Here is a 21,132-nt window from a genome sequence, read left to right on the forward strand (position 1 = left end):
GAAGAGATTGTCTTTTTCCCATTGTTGCCTCCTTTGTTGCAGATTAATTGGCCCTAAAAGCCTGGGGTTATTTCTGGACTCTCTTCTGTTCCATTGATCTATGTGTTTATTTTTGCACCAGTACTACAGTGTTTTGATTACTACAGCTTTGTACTGTAGCTCGAATTCTGGGATTGTTACCCCTCCAGTTTTGTTCCTTTTTAAGATTGTTTTGACTATTCAGGGTCCTATGTGGTTCCATAAAAATTTTAGGATTATTATCCTGTGAGAAAATGATGCTGGTATTTTAATAGGAATTTCATTAAATCTGTAGGTTGCTTTGAGTAGTATGGCCACTTAACAATATTTGTTGTTCCAATCCATGAGCAAGGAGTATCTTTCCATTTGTTTGTGCTGTCTTCAATTTCTTTCATCAATGTTTTATAGTTCTCAGAGCACAGGTTTCCTTAATTAAGTCTATTTCTAGGTATTTTATTTTTTGGTACAATTATAAATGGGATTGTTTAATTAATTTCTCTAGCTGCTACTTCATGAGTAGTGTATAGAAATGCAACTAATTTCTGTACACTGATTATGTACCCTGAGACCTTACTGAATTCATTTATCAGTTCTAGTAGTTTTCTGGCAGAGTCTTCAGGGTTTTCTCTATACAGTATCATGGCATCTACAAACAGTGAAAGTTGACTTCTTCCTTATCAATTTGGATGCCTTTGTTCCTTTTTCTTGTGTAACTGCTGTGGCTAGGGCTTCCAGCACTATGTTGGATAACAGTAGTGAGAGTATACATTCTTGTCTTATTCCTGAAATTAGGGGAAAATCTTTCAGTTTTGGGTTTTGTTTTTGTTTTTGTTTTTTACCATGAGTAATGATATTACCTGTGGGCTTTTTATAGATGGTCTTTATTATATTGAGGTATGTTCTCTCTAATCCTACTTTCTTGAGGGTTTTTGTCATGAATGGATGTTGTCCTTTGTCAAGTACGTTTTTTGCATCTGTTGGTATGATAGCATGGTTTTTATCCTTCCTCTTAGTGATGTGATACTTCACATTGATTGATTTGTGAATAGTGAACCACCCCTGCAGTCCAGAAATAAATCCCACTTTTTGTGGTGAATGATTTTTAAAAATGTATTGTTGAATTTGGTTTGTTAATATTTTGTTGAGGATTTTTGCATCTATGTTTATCAGAGATATTGGCCTACAGTACTCTTTTGTTGTAGTACCTTTATCTGATTTTGGCATCAGGGTAATGCTAACTTCATAGAATACATTTGGGATCTATCTTTTCTATTTTTTGGAAGACTTTGAGAAGAATAGGTATTAACTTTTTTATGGGTTTTTTAAGTCTCTATTTCACTTATTTCTGCTCTAATCTTTTTTATTTCATTCTTTCTACTAGATTCGGGCTTTGTTTGTTCTTTATCTAGCTGTGTTAGGTTGTTTATTTGAGATTTTTCTTGTTCATTTAGGTAGACCTGTATTGTTATAATCTTTCCTCTTGAAACAGTTTATGCTGCATCCCAAAGATTTTGGATCATTGTGTTTTCATTTTCATTTATCTCCATGTATTTTTTAATTCCTCTTTGATTTCTTGGTTGACTCCTGCATTGTTAAGTAGCATGTTATTAACTTCCATGTATTTCTGTTCTTTCCGGATATTTTCTTGTGATTGATTTCTAGCTTCATTCTGTTCTGGTCAGAAAAGATGCATGATATGATTTCAGTCTGTTTGAGTTTGTTGAGACTTGTTTTGTGGCCTAATATGTGCTCTATTCTGGAGAATGTTCTACATGTACTTGCAAAGAATATGTATTTGGCTGTTTAAGGATGGAATGTTCTGAATATATCTGTTAGATCCAGCTGGTGCAATGTGTCACTCAAAGCCAGTTTCCTTGTTGATTTTCTGTCTGGATGATCTATCCATTGATGTATTATGGTGTTAAAGTTCCCTCCTACTATTGTACTGGTATCAGTTTCTTCCTTTAGGTCTATTAACAGTTGCTTTATATATTTCAGTGTCCCATGCTGGATGCATAAATACTTATAATTGTAATATCTTCTTGTTGGATTATTCCCTTTATCATTTGTAGTATTCTTCTTTGTCTCTTGCTACCTTTGCTTTAAAGTCTATTTTGTCTGATTAAGTATTGCTCCCCCAGTTTTCTTTTTTACTTCCATTTGCATGATAAACGTTTTTTCATCACTTCACTTTCTATCTGTATGTATCTTTAGGCCAGAAGTGAGTCTCTTGTAGACAGCATATAGATGGGTCTTGCTTTTTTATCCATTCGGTCATCCTATGTCTTTTGATTGGAGTATTTTGTTCATTTACATTCTAAGTATTTATTGATAAGGTATGTACTTATCGCCATCTTGTCACTTCTTTATGGTTATTTTTATAATTCTTCTTTGTTCCCTTCTTCTCTTACTCTGTTCCCTTATGGTTTCATGGCTTTCTTTAGTGATATGCTTGGATTTCTTTCTTTTTATTTTCTGCATATCTGTTACAAGTTTTTGATTTGTGGTTACCATTAGTTCTACATATAACATCCTATGCATACAACAGTGTATATTAAGTTGATGGTCACTTAATTTGAACCAATTCTAAAAGTCTTAAATTTTTACTCCCCCTGCCATCTTTTATGTGTAGGATGTCATTCTTTACATCCTAATAAAGAATAATTAATATAATGAAATTACTGCAAGATCCAACCTAACACAGTTTTATTTACAGTTTTAAGCATTATCTGAAATAGTGGGTACAAAGTGAAAACCTTACATATGCAGGGTACAGAAAATTTTGTAGATTGTAAGATGTCAAATAAAATCTAATTTGAGCTCACAAAAACATTATGAAACAAAAAAAATATGGAGACTGAACTTTTTAGATAGTTTTATAAAGGAAAAACATGAGTCTTAGAGGCAAATAATAGTAACTAGCAGATAATAATCATAAATATCAATAGTTATCAGGCATCATACATCTTCTCATCCAATCCTTAATAATCATTCAAAATAGCTATTACTCCTATTTACAGACAAGTTGAGGTTCAGAAAGTTTATGTAGTTTGCCCAACACTAAAACAAAGGTTGCTGAATGCCTACGTGAATGAATTTGTCTTAATCCTGAGCACCAGTATCTCTGGAGACTGAAATCTGGTTTTTCATATATCAAGACAAGAACTGACCCAGAAATTATAAATTCTGCCACTCTTGACCTTAATTGTCTAGAATAGGGTTACATGCTGGCAATTAGCAGCCTATAAAACAACAAGAACAAAACTCTTGAGTCATGATTATTAAGTTTTGATTTCTTGGCAACTTTAAATATCTGTGATATTTTTAGGTCACCTAATAGAAAACCAAATTTTATTACAGGAATTTCATTTCTGTACTTGATGGTCTTAAAGCCACAAGATTCATTAATACATCATTAGGAAGTTAGAAAGAGTAAGTTTGGAGAAGAAACAGTGGTCCATATCAGAGACTGAAAGCTGGAGATGGAAAGTTCTTTGGAATTGTGGAAGGATGTCAAACTCAATATTACTAGTATATGTGAGTTGGTATTACAAATTGTTTGTAAGGAAAATGAATTCCTGAGAAATCTGTTCAGAATGTTGCTGTGAATAAAATAAACCAGCAGAGGGGGCTGCCAAAGGAATATAGAAATTACATAGTCCCTACCTTACCAACAGGCTGTATTACAAAAGTTCGTTTCAAACTTAATTGTTGAAGAATGCAGAATTAATTTCACCAAGGAAACAATATTCTAAATCTGGAATCAGCACTATAGCCTGCAAGTCAAATATAGCCCACAACCTGGATGTATGGCCTACAAGCTGAAAATGGCTTTCACATTCTTATATGGTTGAAAAAAATCAAAAGATGACTAATATCTCATGACACATAAAAATTACATGTAACTCAAATTTCAATGCCCATAGACAAAAGTTTTATTGGACTATAGCCCCAGTCATGTGTTTATGTATTGTCTAAGGCTGCTTTCATATTAAGAGCAGAGTTATAACAGACACCCTATCTCTCACAAAACCTAAAGCACATACACTCTCACGTTATCTGGCCCTTTACAGAAACATTTGCTGGTCCTCATTATAAATGAATATTACATTCCCAAGTTGGCTGGCAAAAAGTGATATTTAAAATGTGATTGTGCTATGGTGTTAATAACATTCCTAAGTCTATGCCTGGTGGCATTCCAGCTGTGTAGGCATTGGATATCAGAGCAATCTTTTCAAAGTCAACTTTCCTACTTTTGTTAATACTGTTCAGGCAACTCTGAATATTCTTTCCCCAACAAAATAAATAAATAAAAATAGCTAGCATTTATGAGTTAACAAATTGAGCCTTTTCTAGTAAAGTATTGCACATGCACTGCTTTATTTATTCTTCACAACTCAGTGAAATAGTTGCTATTAATATGCCCATTTACAAATGGGGAAATTGAGACCACAAGAAGTATTACTTCTAGTAAATGTCAGAGCCAGGATACAAACTCTGGCAATCTAGAATATCTAGATTGAAAATCTTGAATATTATGCTATTATCCACAAACCACAGACTATATACCTTTTTCAACTTTTGAAAGTCTCTCACATTTTAGACTTACTTAAATATGCCAGTTTCTTCATGAAGCCTTTCTCCCAGATTCCCTATGCTTACCAGTTCAAAATAACTACATTAGTTGTTTTATCAGCCCTCTGCACATCTATGAAAGTATTCTTTACTCTGTATTCTAATTTATACATCACCACTCCTCACCCCCCCATAGGCAAAAACACAATGTGGATTTTAGGCTCACTGAGGGCAGGGAACTACAGTTCACTGTATCATACATAGTAGTTGCTTTATAAATGCATTTTGACTGAGTGGATTAAAGTAGAAGCAGCTAGTTTCTGATATTAAACAAAATATTGTAATGAAGAAAACTTCTCAGCTGGTAAAGACATTAAAATATTCTCATTATGAAAGGTAGGAAGCTTGGTTTCATTTGCTGTTCAAAGTGAGTCATAATTAAGAAATTCTCTGACCTACATAACCATCTCAAGCAAGCCTTAAATATAGCCAAATGCAGCATGGGGGGATGGTGTGAGGGAGCTTGAAGAAGCTCTTTTCATCATATAAGATCTAGCCAGAAAAACAGAAGCCCCAATATTCATCTCCCTATGGGATTAAGACAGTGCTTTTTCAATCTTTTTTATCTACTCAATATTTTATTTAATTAAATTCTATGTAGGATAATCCCAATTATAAAACAGACAAAACCAAAACTTGTGATAGAAGTCATGGCAGTTGGAGAGGTGAGGAACAGAAGGATCTAGGATTCTTCCATCTTCAAGGGACCCCTGAAGCACCACCCCAAAACATTTAGGACACAGAGCACAACTTGGTTTGGGAAACCATATGGAAATAGATGTTAACTCATCCATGCATTTTAATACACTGTACTGTATTACTTACTAACTCGTCAATTATACCTAGAACAAAACGGGCCCTGGAAGCAATCAGCATTCATTATCTGCCTGTTGACATAATGTGAAGATAAATTTTGATAAATACAAGGTTAAGAAAAAATCTGGAGGAATCCAGGAGAGGACAGACACAAGAGGGCAATCATATCAGAGAATCACCGGATACCAAAGATAATTACCCTGGCACTATCAAGAGGGGGATGTGGAAAAAAGGACTCAAAGGGCCACATCTCAACACTGCAGGTTGACCCTAGAGCCACTACTGGTAAAGAATGTGGTTACTTTCACTTATCTCTGCAAGATGTCTCATGACTTAAACGTCACCTAGAAGGGGTAAATCTTTGAAAGATAAGCTATCTAGTGTTCACAAGGATAACGAGTTGTCCAGTATGATATCAAAGTGGAAACCCATGCTTAAACTGAAAAAAAATAATTAAAATTAATTTTAAAATTAACTAAAAATTAATTACTCCTAATTGAATATTGGTTAACAGACATATCAAGAAAGTATTCCATTGAATCCTTAACAGGGTACTGGCTGGGTTGGACCTAAGTCTCAAAAACCTATAACACTGTGTGGAGCAATGTGACATCTTTAGCACTGTGCAACCAGAGTCCCAAGGGTACTGGAGATCAGGCTGATACCATGAGAGCCCAAGAGAAGAAGCAGCAAGCTGGCCTCCAAAGAGGGAAAAAAAAAAAAAATAGAAAGGAAGGGATTTAAATGATCTTCAAATTGATAAGATCTGAAGGTCTCATAATTCCAAATGTCAATTCTCAGAAAATTTTTAAAAAATCTCCAGTTTGGGATTCACAAAGTCTGCTTTGAAGTCCTGTTACTTCCACTTACTAGACCTATGGCTTGTTATTTAACCTCTCTGATCTGTCCAGTGGGGCTAATAATATTTGTTCCACTTCCTGGTGTTGCTTAACCTAGTATTAAAACGTGGATGAAAAATTGCAAAATATTCAACTTAATGCTACTTAATGCTATTATCAGATCATCAGTTTAAAATCTACAGTTTTACTTGCTTATGCCTATGGGAGAATGACTGTAGAAAGATACACTAGTGTTTACAAAATAGAGCAGAATCCCTAGAGAAAATTTTGAAACAAATACTTGCATTGTGCACAAAGTCCCAAAAGAGTACAGCAAGCAAGAGACAACTATCAAGGAGGCCTTACTAGGATTCTTGGGACAAGAGGTAGAAACAATGTTGTTTATAAGTGGAAAGGAAAATCCTTGATTCCCCCAGGAATGAAACATGTGACAGCAGTTGAAGAGAAGGAAAAGAGAATCTTTTTTGACTACTGGTTCCCACAAAATCACAGGCAATGAGACCCAAACCTTGGGAAAAAAAATATGGGAAAGGAAATAACAAGGCAGTTAGGATCTAGGAAATTCCAATGCCCAAATCACTGACGTTACTTCTGGGAGATCTTGTCAGTAATTTCAATGGCTAGGAAACAGGAATAAGTCTGGTTAAAGACATACACACACACACACACACACACACACACACCCCTATGTGTGTTTATATGTATGATCTATAAGCTTGTGTGTATATATATATATGTGTGTGTGTGTGTGTATAATTTTTAAATTTATTTCCCAATTTAGGAGCATTTGTCCTGTCAAATATATATATATATATATATATATATATATATATATATATATATATATATATATAGTTACTGCTGCTTCTCTCATCTTACTCACCCTGCCCATTGCCACTAAAGGATTGTCAGTAGAGGAAATTTACAGCCAGTGTCCACTTCTTCAATACCCTCCTGCTTCAAGTTTAGAAGGGACAAATCTTAGAGGTACTCAAGCCTACACTCAGTAAGATAGCTCAGCAATGTTACAGGTTAAATAGGTCTTCAGTGCTGGCCTAAAAACCTTAAATCTCCTTTATGTGCTTACTAACCTTATAAGGAACTTTTTCTAATAGGAAACATCTTCTGAGCTCTCAAATAATGGTAGTTGGATTTTTAAGAATCTGTTAGTTGAGAAAATACATAATAAAGATGCTATGAACTCAAAACTTCTAAATGAATTTCAGTTTTTATTTATCACCATAATATATATTTAATATATATATAGTAAATACATATATATAATTGAGAAGTTATATACACTATGCAAAACATAACATTTATTTAGCCTACAGGTAATAATTAGTATGTAAATGGATTAAAAAACTTCTAATTCTGGGGGCGCCTGGGTGGCTCAGTGGGTTAAGCCGCTGCCTTCGGCTCAGGTCATGATCTCAGGGTCCTGGGATCGAGTCCCACATCGGGCTCTCTGCTCAGCAAGAAGCCTGCTTCCCTCTCTCTCTCTCTGCTTGCCTCTCCATCTACTTGTGATCTCTCTCTGTCAAATAAATAAATAAAATCTTTAACAAAAAAGCAAAACAAGAAAAAAAAACTTCTAATTCTGTAGTCCATGTTAGGAGCCATTTTTAACACTAATCTCACTCAGAAAATGCATTCTGGGTTCTAATCGATCAATCATGCCCAACTAATGATAATGGTTAAACATTAGACTGAGGCAGTAATTTTCAACTTTTTCTTCCTTATCATTTCCCCTAAGAGCCCTTTAGGACATTTTTTTTTTTTAATCAGCCTCCCTCCTCCATGAAATTTTAATACCATACATATACTGTATATCTGTTTTATTGCTATACCCCTTTGGAGGGGGACAAACCATTGTAATATCTAAAGGTTTTCACACACATTCCCCTAAAAACTAATTTTTCTTTGGGGCTATATTGCCCCTCTTGCAAATGCATGGACTAAGGAATTGTCTTTTTTAATCCTTACATGAAGATGGGTATTATTATTATTATTCCTATTTTTATAGTTAAAGACAGTGAGCCTACAAAATGCTAAATAAACTTACCAGTTTGTCAGACTCACTAAGCCTACATGAGGACTGTGTGAAAACACTATACATTGTATGTTCCCCAAGCCAGCCAACAAGATACCCACAAATACAAGTTATTCCTAAAGAATGATATTGTCAAAGCCATGCATTCTGCATCAAGAAAAGCGGCTATAGAAATAGCCAGGTTTTCTTTCTCTGACATTCATTAATTGACTAAGCCTGGAAAAAGCTGTCTTAATATTAGAGTAATTTTAGAACACTACTGATCAAATGTACATTATTTAAAAATACTTACAAATGTTTTGAAATTTTCATTCCCTAATAATCCAAGAAATTTTAAAAATTATGGTTCTCAGACAATTTCTTTCTTCAACAACTTAGAGGATATGTGAGGGCAAGTTTCACCATTAGGTAATTTTAGCAAGCATTAATGATATTTAACTAGGTCAAATTAATTTTTTTTACTATTATCTTCACAAACTGTTACCAAAACAGTTTGTGACTATTATTATAGGAGAACAGATGTATAAAATGTTGGTGTTAAAAAGATTCATAGAAGATAATCTCAACCAAATCCCAACAATTGTACCCTTAGTTAGGAAAATTAAGACTTGAATTATAGTTGAGAACTTTCTCCTCTCAACTGGAATAACTAATTTAACTGAGGTGGCCACAAAAAGAAAATAAAATTAAAGATTTAAAAAACAGAAATTATGTTGACTGATTTCTAAGATATTTCCAAATTAGTAAGTCACAAATGTAGTGTAAAGAAAAATGTGAAAGACTTCTTCCAGCCAACATGAAGTATAAAAACCAGACAACACATGAAATCATTTTTAAGACACTGGATATCAGACAACAAAGAATAATGAACCTTGAGAGATAAAAACAAGCTGGGCATTATAATTTCTCATCTTTCTGCCTTAAGAGGGTTTACAGGCTACGACACAGGAAAGAAAACTTCTTGATTTGAAGATATGAAGATGAGAATCTGGGGAGACCAAGGCACCCGGCACTCGGGTTCAGAGGAACAGAGAATAGAGAGATGCAGAGAGACCTAAGTCTGGATACCCGCGGAAAGTCCTCCTCAAGCATTCAGCAGAGTATGGATCAGCATATATATGTATGAAGAAATTACCCAAGTCCATGGAAAGAACCATACAAAAAATTGTGTGAACAATTTTTCACCAGTGCCTGGTGAACACCAAGACTAAGAATATTGCTAATTTCCACTAGCCAGACTGGAAAGATTCATAATTCACAGCACATTGGATAGAGTATACAGATGAGTCTGAAGTGCTTAAGTTATGCAGACTGTTAGCCCTAGACTGAACAGCGCTCCTACCAAATCATAAAAACAAGACATGAAATAGTCAAACAGTTTCCATGTAATTTAATGCTATCCCTAAACAAAGCTCAAAACAATGTATAAGAATGTAAAAATATATAAATCCTGACAGGGTAAGATTCACAGTATATGGCACTCAATTAAAGATTATCTGATATAGAGATTTATGGCAGCAAGATGGTGGAGGAATAGGAGACCTAAATATCATTGTGTCCCAGGAGTTCAGCTAGATAGTTATCAAACCATTCTGAACATCTACAAACTCAATAGGAGATAGAACAGAAGAAGAGCAGCAATTCTAGGAAGAGAAAATTGACCACTTTCTGGAAGGTAGGACATGCAAAGAAGTGAATCCAAGGTGATATACAGAAAGACCGCGGGGAAGGACTGGCACCCAGCAAGTGGTAGACCAGTGGAGCACAAGATCGGAACTTTTAGAAGTCTGCTCCATTGAGGGATGTTGCTCCAGAGGCTAAGTAGGGGATAGAGCCCTCATGGGGAAAATGTGGTCTCAGGACCCATGGGGTCAGAGAGAGACCAGGGGTGCCTAAGTGTGGCAGAGCTCCCAGGTATCAGAGTGGGGAAGCCAGCTATAGAGACAGAGCCGAAGAATGGGCTCTCAGCTCTAGGTTACCTTAAACCGTGATCCAAGGCACAGTAGGACCACTGCCCTTCGAGCAGGGACCCCACAAGTGGCAGATCTGGAGAGACCCCCTTCTTCCTCCTCCAGGAAGACCAGTGTGGGACGTGCTGCAAGAATCTGCTGGGTTTTCCAAACAGGGCCGTGTGCCAGAGATAGAAATGCTTTGTCACAGGCTGGGTGAGCTCAGAGTGTGGCCAGAGACCAGGGAGGCGGGAGTGATTGACTGCTTTTCGCTGATTGTGCATTGAGGAGTGGGGCCCTGAGCTCTCAGCTCCTCTGCAGCGAGAGATTGGGAGGCCGCCATTTTCATTCCCATCCTCCAAAGCTGTACAGAAAGCACTCAAGTAACAAAAGCTACTGAGACCAAAACTTAGCAGAAAACTTAGCCTGGCAAGGGCAGTGCAATTCCACCTCGGGCAAAGACATTTGAGAATCACAGCAACAGGCCCCTCCTCCAGAAGATCAACACATCCAGAACATCCAGCCAAGATCAAAACCAAAACTTCAGAGCTACAGGAATATAGCACATAGAATTCATGGCTTTTTCTTTCTTTTTTTTTTTTTTTTACCATGATTGTTTAGTCTTTCAAAATTAAATTTGTTAAATTTTATTTTTTCTTGTTCTATTTTTTTCTCTTTCCTATTTTAACATTTTTAAACTGTTTTATCTTATCAATACCTTTTAAAAAATCTTTTAAATTTTTCATTGTTATAATGATATTCTATCCTTTCATTGTATTTAACCTTATTTTTTGTATACATATAGACTTCTCTTTCTTTATAATTTTGGGATACAGTTTCTTCTAATAGATCAAAATTATACCATAAATCTAGCACAAGGTTTTGTTCTAGTCTCCAGCCTGATCACATTCTTTCCTCTTTTTTAAAATTTTTTTTCTAACAACTTCTTATCAATTCCTTTTAAAAAATCTTTTTAAACTTTCATCTTTACACTCATATTCCATCCCTTCATTGTGTTTACCCTTATTTTTGTATATATATATGTTTTTCTTTCTTTAAAATTTTAAAATTTAAACTTTGGGGAGGCAGTTTCTTCTAACAGGCCTAAATACACCCAAAATCAAGTGTGTGGCTCTGTTGTATTCACCAGTCTAATATATATATAATATTATGAAATTATATACTATATATAAACACATACTATATATATTTATACATATAAATATATATTTATTTATTTATATGTTATGTATATGTATATGTATATATATATGTACTTCTTTCCTCCTTTCTTCTCCCTCTGGTTTTAGAGTCTCTTCTGGTTTGGTTAGTGTATAATTTTCTGGGGTCGTTGCTACCTTTTTAGTATTTAGTTCTCTCATTCATCTATTATTATCTGGATAAAATGACAAGGCAGAAAAACTCACTTCAAAAAAAAGAACAAAAGGCAGTACTGACAGCTAGGAACCTAATCAATATGGACTAGAGTTCAGAATAATGATTATCAAGGTGCTAGCTGAGTTTAAAAAAGCATTGACGATACCAGAGAATCCCTTTCTGGAGCAATAAAATCCCTTCCTGGAGAAATAAAAGAACTAAAATCTAACCCAGCTGAAATCCAAAAAGCTATTAATGAGGTACAATAAAAAATGGAGGCTCTTACGGCTAGGATAAGTGAGGCAGAACAGAGAAATAGTGATACAGAAGACCAGATGATGGAGAATAAAGAAGCTGAGCAAAAGAGAGATGAACAACTACTGAACCACAAGGGGAGAATTCGAGAGATAAGTGATACCATAAGATGAAACAATATTAGAATAATTGGGATCCCAGAAGAAGAAAAAAGAGAGAGGTGGGGCAGAAGGTATACTGGAGCAAATTATAGCAGAGAGTTTCCCTAATTTGGTGGAGGGCACAAGCATCAAAATCCAAGAGGCACAGAGAAACCCCTCTCAAAATCAATAAAAATAGGTCCACACCCCATCATCTAATAGTAAAACTTACCAGTCTCAGAAACTAAGAGTAAATCCTGAAAGCAGCTTAGGACAAGAGGTCTGTAACATACAATAGTAGAAATATTAGACTGCCAGCAGACTTATCCACAGAGACCTGGCATGCCAGAAAGAACAGGCATGATATATTCAGAGCACTAAATGGGAAAAATATGCAGCCAAGAATACTATATCCAACTAGGCTATCATTGAAAATAGAAGGAAAGATAAGAAGCTTCCAGGACAAACAAAAACAGAAAGAATTTGCAAACACCAAACAGCCCTACAGGAAATATTGAAAGGGGTCCTCTAAATAAAGAGAGAGCCTAAAAGTAACAGACCGGAAAGGAACAGAGACAATATACAGTAACAGTCACCTTACAAGCAATACAATGACACCAAATTCATGCCTTTCAATAGTTAGCCTGAATGTAAATGGGTTAAATGCCCCAATCAAAAGACACAGGGTTTCAGAATGGAGAAAAAAACAAGACCATCAGTATGCTGTCTAGAAGAAACTCATTTTAGACCCAAAGACACCTCCAGATTTAAAGTGAGGGGGTTACCATGCCAATGGACATAAAAAGAGAGTTGGGGTGGTAATCCTTATATCAGATAAAGTAGATTTTAAGACAAAGACTATAATAAGAGATGAGGAAGGACACTATATCATCCTCAAAGGGTCAGTCCAACAAGAAGATCTAATAATTTTAAATATCTAGGCCCCTAACATAGGAGCAGACAATTATATAAACCAATTGATAACAAAATCAAAGAAACATATCAACAATAATAAAATAATCATAGAGGATGTTAACATCCACCTCACTGAAATGGACAGATCATGTGAGCAAAAGATCAACAAGTAAATAAAGACCTTAAATGACACACTGAACCAGATGGACTTCACAGATATATTCAGAACATTCCATCTCAAAGCAAGAGAATACACATTCTTCTCTAGTGCACATGGAACATTCTCCAGAATAGATCACATCCTGGCTCACAAATCACGTCTCAACCAGTACCAAAAGATTGGGATCATTCCTTACATATTTTCAGACCACAATGCTCTGAAGCTAGGCCTCAATCAAAAGAGGAAAGTTGGGAAGAACCCAAATACATGGAGGCTAAAGAGCATCCTACTAAAGAATGAATGGGTCAACCAGGAAATTAAAGAAGAATTTAAATAATTCATGGAAACAAATGATAATGAAAACACAACTCTTCAAAATCTGTGGGACACAGCAAAGGTGGGCTTGAGAGGAAAGTATATAGTGATACAAGCCTTTCTCAAGAAACAAGAAAGGTCTCAAGTATACAACCTAACCCTACACCTAAAGGAGCTGGAGAAAGAACAAGAAAGAAAGACTAAACCCAGCAGGAGAAGAGAAATAACAAAGATCAGAGCAGAAATCAATGGAGTATTTGTTGTTTCCTGTCTTGTTAATCTTTGCCATTCTAACTGGTGTAAGGTGGTATCTCAATGTGATTTTGATTTGGATATCCCTGATGACTAATGATGATGTACATTTTTTCATATGTCTGCTAGCCATTGGTCTATCTTCATTGGAGAAGTGTCTGATCGTTTCTTCTGCCCATTTTCTACATGATTATCTATTTTTTGGGTGTTGAGTTTGAGGAGTTCTTTATAGATCTTGGATATAAGCCCTTTGTCTGTAATGTCATTTACGAATATCTTCTCCCATTCTGTGGTACTGCATGGGGACTGGGTGTGATAAATAAACAATGAATCTTAGAACACTGAAAAGAAAAAAAAAAAAAAGAAAGAAAGAAAGAAAGAAAAAGAAAAAAAAAAGAGAAATCAATGAAATAGAAACCAAAAAAACAGTAGAGCAAATCAACGAAAGTAGGAGCTGGTTCTTTGAAAGAATTAATAAGATTGATAAATCCCTGGCCAGACTTATCAAAAAGAAAAGAGAAAGGACCCAAATAAATAAAATCATGGATGAAAGAGGAGAGATCGCAACCATCACCAAAGAAATACAAACAATTATAAGAACATATTATGAACAACTATACACCAACAAATTTGACAATCTGGAAGAAATGGATGCATTCCTAGAGACATATAAAACTACCAAAACCAAACCAGGAAGAAACAGAAAACCTGAACAGACCCATAACCAGTAAGGAGATTGAAGAAGTCATCAAAAATTTCCCAATAAACAACAGCCCAGGGACAGACGGCTTTCCTGGGGAATTCTACCAAACATTTAAAGAAGAATTAATACCTATTTAAAGAAGAATTAATACCTATTCTCCTGAAACTGTCCCAAGAATTAGAAATGGAAGGAAAACTTCCAAACTCATTTTATGAGGCCAGCATTACCTTGATCCCAAAACTAGAGAAAAACCCCATCAAAAAGAATTGCAGACCAATATCCCTGATGAACATGGATGCAAAAATTCTCACCAAAATACTATCTAATAGGATCTAACAGTACATTAAGAATTATTCACCATGACCAAGTGGGATTCATTCCTGGGCTGCAAGATTGATTCAGCATCCACAAATCAATCAATGTGATACACTACATTAATAAAAGAAAGGACAAAAACCATATGATACTCTCTATAGATGCTGAAAAAGCATTTGACAAAGTAAAACAACCTTTCTTGATTAAAACTTTTCATGGTGTAGGGATAGGGGTACATACCTCAATATCATCAAAGCCATCTTAAAAAACCCACAGAGAATATCATTCTCAATGGGGAAAAACTGAGAGCTTTTTCCCTAAGGTTAGGAACACGGCAGGGATGTCCATTATCACCACTGCTATTCAACATAGTATTAGAAGTCCTAGCCTCAGCGATCAGACAGCAAGAAAAATAAAATGCATCCAAATTGGCAAAGAAGTCATCAAACTCTCATTCTTTGCAGATGATAAGATACTTCATGTGGGAAACCAAAAAAACTCCACCCCAAAACTGCTAGAACTCATACAGGAATTCAGTAAATTGGTAAAATATAAAATCAGTGCTCAGAAATCAACTGTATTTCTATATATCAAAAACAAGACAGAAGGAGGAGAAAGTAAGGAGTCAATTCCACTTATTATTGCACCCAAAACCATAAGACACCTAGGAAGAAATCTAACCAAAGGGCCAAAGAAAATGTACTCAGAAAACTATAAAATACTCATGAAAGAAATTGAGGAAGACACAAAGAAATGGAAAAATGTTCCATGATGATGGCTTCAAAGAACAAATACTTAGAAAATGTCTATGCTAGGTTGAGCAACCTACACATTTACTGCAATTCCTATCAAAATACCTTCAACTTTTCTCAAAGAAATGGAAAAAAATTATCCTAAAATTTGTATGGAACCAAAAAAGACCCCAAATAGCCAGAGGAATGTTGAAAAAGAAAAGTAAAGCTGGTGGCAGCACAATTCTGGATTTCAAGGTATATTACAGAGCTGTATCTTCAAGACAGTACGGTAAGTGGCACAAAAACAGACACAGATCAACGGAACAGAACAGAGAGCCCAGAAATGGACCCTCAACTCTATGGCCAACTAATCTGTGACAAAGGAAACAATGTCGGATGGAAAAACGACCGTCTCTTTAACAAATGGTGTTGGGAAAATTGGACAGCCACATGCGGAAGAATGAAACTGGACCACTTCCTTACACCACACACAAAAATAGAATCAAAACGGATGAAGGATCTAAATGTGAGATAGGAATCCATCAAAATCCTTGAGGAGAACACAGGCAATAACCTTTTGACCTCAGCCACAGCAACTTCTTCCTAGACACATCACCAAAGGCAAGGAAAGCAAGGGCAAAAATGAACTTTAGGGACTTCATCAAGATAAAAGGCTTTTGCACAGCAAAGGAAATAGTCAGCAAAACCAAGAGACAACTGAGAGAGTGGGAGAAAATATTTGCAAATGATGTATTCAGGTAAGGGGCTAGTCTCCAAAATCTATGAAGAACTTATCAAACTCAACACCCAAAGAACAAATAATCCAATCAAGAAATGGGCAGAGGATATGAACAGACATATCTGCAAAGAATACATGCAAATGGCCAACAGACTCATGAAAAAGTGCTCAAGATCATTCATCATCAGGGAAACAGAAATCAAAACCACAGTGAGATACTATCTCACAGCAGTCAGAATGGCTAAAATTAACAAGTCAGGAAACAACAGATGTTGGCAAGGATGTAGAGAAAGGGGATGCTACACTGTTGGTGGGAATGCAAGCTGGCACAGCCACTCTGGAAAAAAGCATGGAGGTTCCCCCAAAAAGCTGAAAATAGAGCTACCCTATGACCCAGCAATTGCAGTACTGGGTATTTACCCTAAAGATACAAATGTAGTGATCCGAAGGGACACATGCACCCTAATGTTTATATCAGCAATGTCCATAAGAGCCAAACTATGGAAAGAAACTAGATGTCCATCAACAGATGAATGGATAAAGAAGAAGTGATATAAAATAGATAGACAATGGAATACTATGAAGCCATCAAAAACCCTGAAACCTTACCATTTGCAATGGCATGGATGGAACTAGAGGGTATTATGCTGAACGAAATAAGTCAATCAGAGAAAAACAATTATAATCTGATCTTTCTGATATGAGGAATTTGAAAGGCAGGATGGAGGGTCATGGGGGATAGGAAAGGAAAAAATGAAACAAGATGGTACTGGAGAGGGAGACAAATCACAAGAAACTCTTAATCTCTGGAAACAAACTGAGGGTTGCTGGGAGGTGGGTTGGGAGGGGTAGGGTGGCTGATGATGGACACTGGGGAGGGTATGTGTTATGGTAAGTGCTGTGAATTGTGTAACACTGATGATTCAAAGACCTGTACTCCTGAAGCAAATAATACATTATATGTTAACAATAAAAAAAAGATTACCTTATATGCAAAGAAGCAAGAAATCACGACCAATACAAGGAAAATAATCAGTTAATCAAAACCAGACAAAATCTGACAAGTATATTAGAATTGGCAAAAAAGAAATTTAAAAAATTACTGTAATTCTATATATTTAAAAAGCTAATAGGGACATGGAAGATACAAAATACAGATGAACAAATCAAGTTCTAGAGATAAAACCTACAAGTGTGAGGTTAACAAATACTGGTTGGGATTAACAGTTGATTAGACAATTCAGGAAAAAATATTAATGAACTTGTAGGAGTAATACTGAAAACTATCCGAAATAAAACACATGGAGAAAAGGAGGATCCAAAAAATGAAAGGTAATCAGTGAGATGCAGCATAATTTCAAGAAACCTAATATACAGATAATTCAAATCTCCAAACAAAGAGAGGGTATAAAATTATTTAAGGAAATTATGGATGGGAACTTTCTAAATTTGATGAAAACTATAGTAGCACAGATCCAAGACTCTCAAAGAACCCCAAGCATAAGAAACATAAAGAAAATTACATCAAAGCACATCATAATCAAATTGCTCAAAACTAATGGTAACACAAATACAATGTGATTTCACTCATATATGGAATTTAAGAAACAAAGCAAAAGAGCAAAGGTTAAAAAGGGGGGGAGGTCAAACCAAGAAGCAGACTCTTAACTACAGCAAATAAACTGATGTTACCAGAGAGGAAGTTGGTAGGAAGTAGGTTAAATAGATGATGGGGATTAAGGAGTGCACTTGTGAGGAGTGCCTGGTTATGTATGGGAGTGTTAAATCACTGTATTGTACATCTGAAACAAATAGAATACTGTATGTTAACTAACTGGATTTATTGCTTATTTTTTAAATTTTTTTAAAAGATTTTAGTTTTAAGTAATCTCTAAACCCAGCATGGGGTCTGAACTCACAATCTGAGATCAAGAGTCACATGTTCTACTGACTGAGCCAACAAGGCACCCCAACTACCTGGAATTTAAATAAGAACTTTAAAAAAAAATTTTTTTCAAGATTTTATTTATTTATTTGACAGAGAGATCACAAGCAGGCAGAGAGGCAGGCAGAGAGAGACGGAGAAGCAGGCTCCCTGATGAGCAGAAAGCCGGGACTTGATCCCAGGACCCTGGGATCATGACCTGAGCCGAAGGCAGAGGCTTTAACCCACTGAGCCACCCAGGTGCCCTTAAAAAAATTTTTTTAAGAGAAAATGTTAAAAGCAGCCAGAAGAAAAAAAATACATGTTACATACAGAGGAGCAAAGATAAGTAAGATTTCAGATTTCTCATTGGAAACAATGCAAGTGAGAAGGGAGTAGTATCTTCAAAGTATTTTAAAAATAATTATTAAAAACCAACAACCTTGTGAATACAGAATTTTATAACTGGCAAAAACAGCTTTAAAAAATGAAAGTGAAATAAAGACATTTTCAGATATGTAAAAGGTCAAATAACTCATTATCAGCAGACCTAAAATACAAGAAATATTAAATATGTTGTGTCATCTCTCTTTTTTGTCTGATTAGTGGCTTGAGGTTTATCAGTTTTATTGATCTTCTCAAAATTTGTTTTATTGATTTTTTGTTTTATTGATTCTGCTTTGATTTTATTATTATCTTCCTTCTAGTTACTTTTTCTTTAATTTTCTCTGCTTTTTCTAGTTTCTTAAGGTAGAAGATAAGATCTAATATAGGCATTTAATTCTATACATTTTCTCCTAACACTGCTTTTTAGTCATCCCATAATTTCTGATGTTCTGTTTTTATTTTCATTCAGCTGAAAATACTTTGTAATTTCTCTTTTTCTGCATACAGACTTTATTTTTTAAAAGATTTTATTTATTTACTTGCAGAAAGACTTAAGCTGAATTTAAAATTAATGGAAATGTGAAGGTCCTAAATTAGCCAAACATCTCTGAAAGAGAAGAACAAAGTTGGAAGGCTATCATCTGATTTCAAGAATTATTTTGAAGCTACAGTAATCAGGACGGTGCGGTATTGGCATAAAGACAAACATCTAAATGGAACAGAATGGAATCAAGAAATAAACCTACATGTCTATGAAAAACTGATTTTTGACAAAAGAGTACTGGCCAAGTAGTGGAAAATGAATGGTCTGTTCAACAAATGGGATTACCAAGGGGCACAATAAAGTTTTGGGGGGCGATAGATATATTCACTATCTTGATTGTGGTGATAGTTTTAGGGGTGTATGTATATGTCAAAAGTTATCAAATCAAACACTTTAAACATATACAGTTTATTTCAATTATATCTCAATAAATCTATTTTTAAAAAAGAAAAATGTGAATAAGAATTTAATCTGGGTAAGGGGAATACATAAGTAATTTAGAAACAGATAAGCCATTCGCTAATAGGAGTGGTAATATAGTTTAGTATTTATAAAGGCTTGCTCAGTTTGCAAATATTAATAGACATTTGTTAAGCAGCAATTATTTGTTTTATATGTGTTTTTCTAATGAAAGCAATCACAGGAAATTCAAGAAATGAAAAAGAAAACAGTTTAATAATGTTTAAGTGGGAAATTAACTTAAATCTTTAGAACAAAGAGTGTGGCATCCAATAGATTTCTGTTCTATAAATTTATTGATATTGAAGACCACTGGTCCTTCAGAATAACTTTTGTCTAAAAAATTCAATTTCACTTAATGAACTGTCATTAACAAGAAAGTTTTTGTTTGCTTGCTTTTATTTTTTTAATTGGCCTCTATTCTAGAAAAGGGACCCCCAAAGGAGTCATTTCTAGGATGTTTTTCAGAAGGCTAAAGGATCTGGCAGACTTCACCCTGTTTTAATTGGAATTCTATAAATTGAATTTTATATACTAAAGTTTAACCAACTGGAATTTTAATTTGATAAACACAAGAGGCATAAATATGGAACACATTGTTCATTATATTTGTTATTTACGCCACATTGTAATTTTTGTTAAAAAGCACAAGGTCAAAGTTTTATAAAAATAATTACATAAAGGATAAATTTGCCTTTCTAGGCCGCTAAATTGACACTGCAGACCATTCTTAGTTAAAAGCCACAGGGTCACTGTAAAGGTCCATGGTTTCTAATAGGTTTTTTTTATAAGTTCCTAAAAGGAAACCAGTACTATAAGTTGAATGCTAACAGAGCCAAGGGTACCAGTGGATGTTTATTAAGAATTATCTATGTGGTAAATAACAGTTGACATGTTTGAGGATTTGCTATAAACTAGGCTCCATGATCAATAATTTGTTCCTATTATTTATATATATAGATTAAATTAATGCATAGACAATACTCAATGGCCATACAGATTTAAAGATTCCTTGCAATAGCGTGACTAAGGTCTCTCTCAGGTGAATCTATAAACATTCTTATAAAATTATTTGTTTTGCTTACATTAATATTGATAATTGTGCAAAATGCTTTCCATTTACCATCCAACGTGAAGGAAAGATCACTAGTCTAAAAGTAAGGCGTTTTTTTATGAGAGCATCTATAAAAGGGTGAATTAAAATGGAATTGGGGGAGGTATAGCCAGAAACCATTTAAAACCATTACATTTGGACTCAAAGCTTGGTCAATGTTTCCCTGCCTGTCCTTCTCTAGGCTAAGACTAGTTCTAGCTCTCTAATATCCAGCTTTTCCTAATAGTTGTATTCATTTCCTATTGTTGTGAAAACAAATTATCACAAATGTAGTGGCTTAACACAATACAAAAGTATTCTTCTATAGTTCTGGAGGTCAGTTTTACTGGGCTATAGTCAAGGTGTCAGCAGAACTGGTTCCTTCTGGAGGCTCTGAGGAAAATCTGTTCTCTTGCCTCTTCTAGCTTGTGGAGTTTGCTTGCCTTCCTTTGTTCATGACCCCTTCCCTTGCAGTCCAACCTCTTGCTT

At 35.1% G+C, this 21,132-nt stretch overlaps 1 protein-coding gene across 3 annotated transcripts in view; it reads right to left on the reverse strand.

The window, feature by feature from the left end:
• The window catches only part of LOC111145067 (heparanase 2 (inactive)), a 667,951-nt gene that overhangs the window by 345,444 nt on the left and 301,375 nt on the right, over positions 1-21,132 (reverse strand). The gene's annotated exons all lie outside the window — the stretch shown is intronic.

This window comes from Enhydra lutris, unplaced genomic scaffold (assembly GCF_002288905.1).
Source record: "Enhydra lutris kenyoni isolate GAN:26980312 unplaced genomic scaffold, ASM228890v2 scaffoldscaffold12, whole genome shotgun sequence".
Classification (NCBI taxonomy): domain Eukaryota; kingdom Metazoa; phylum Chordata; class Mammalia; order Carnivora; family Mustelidae; genus Enhydra; species Enhydra lutris.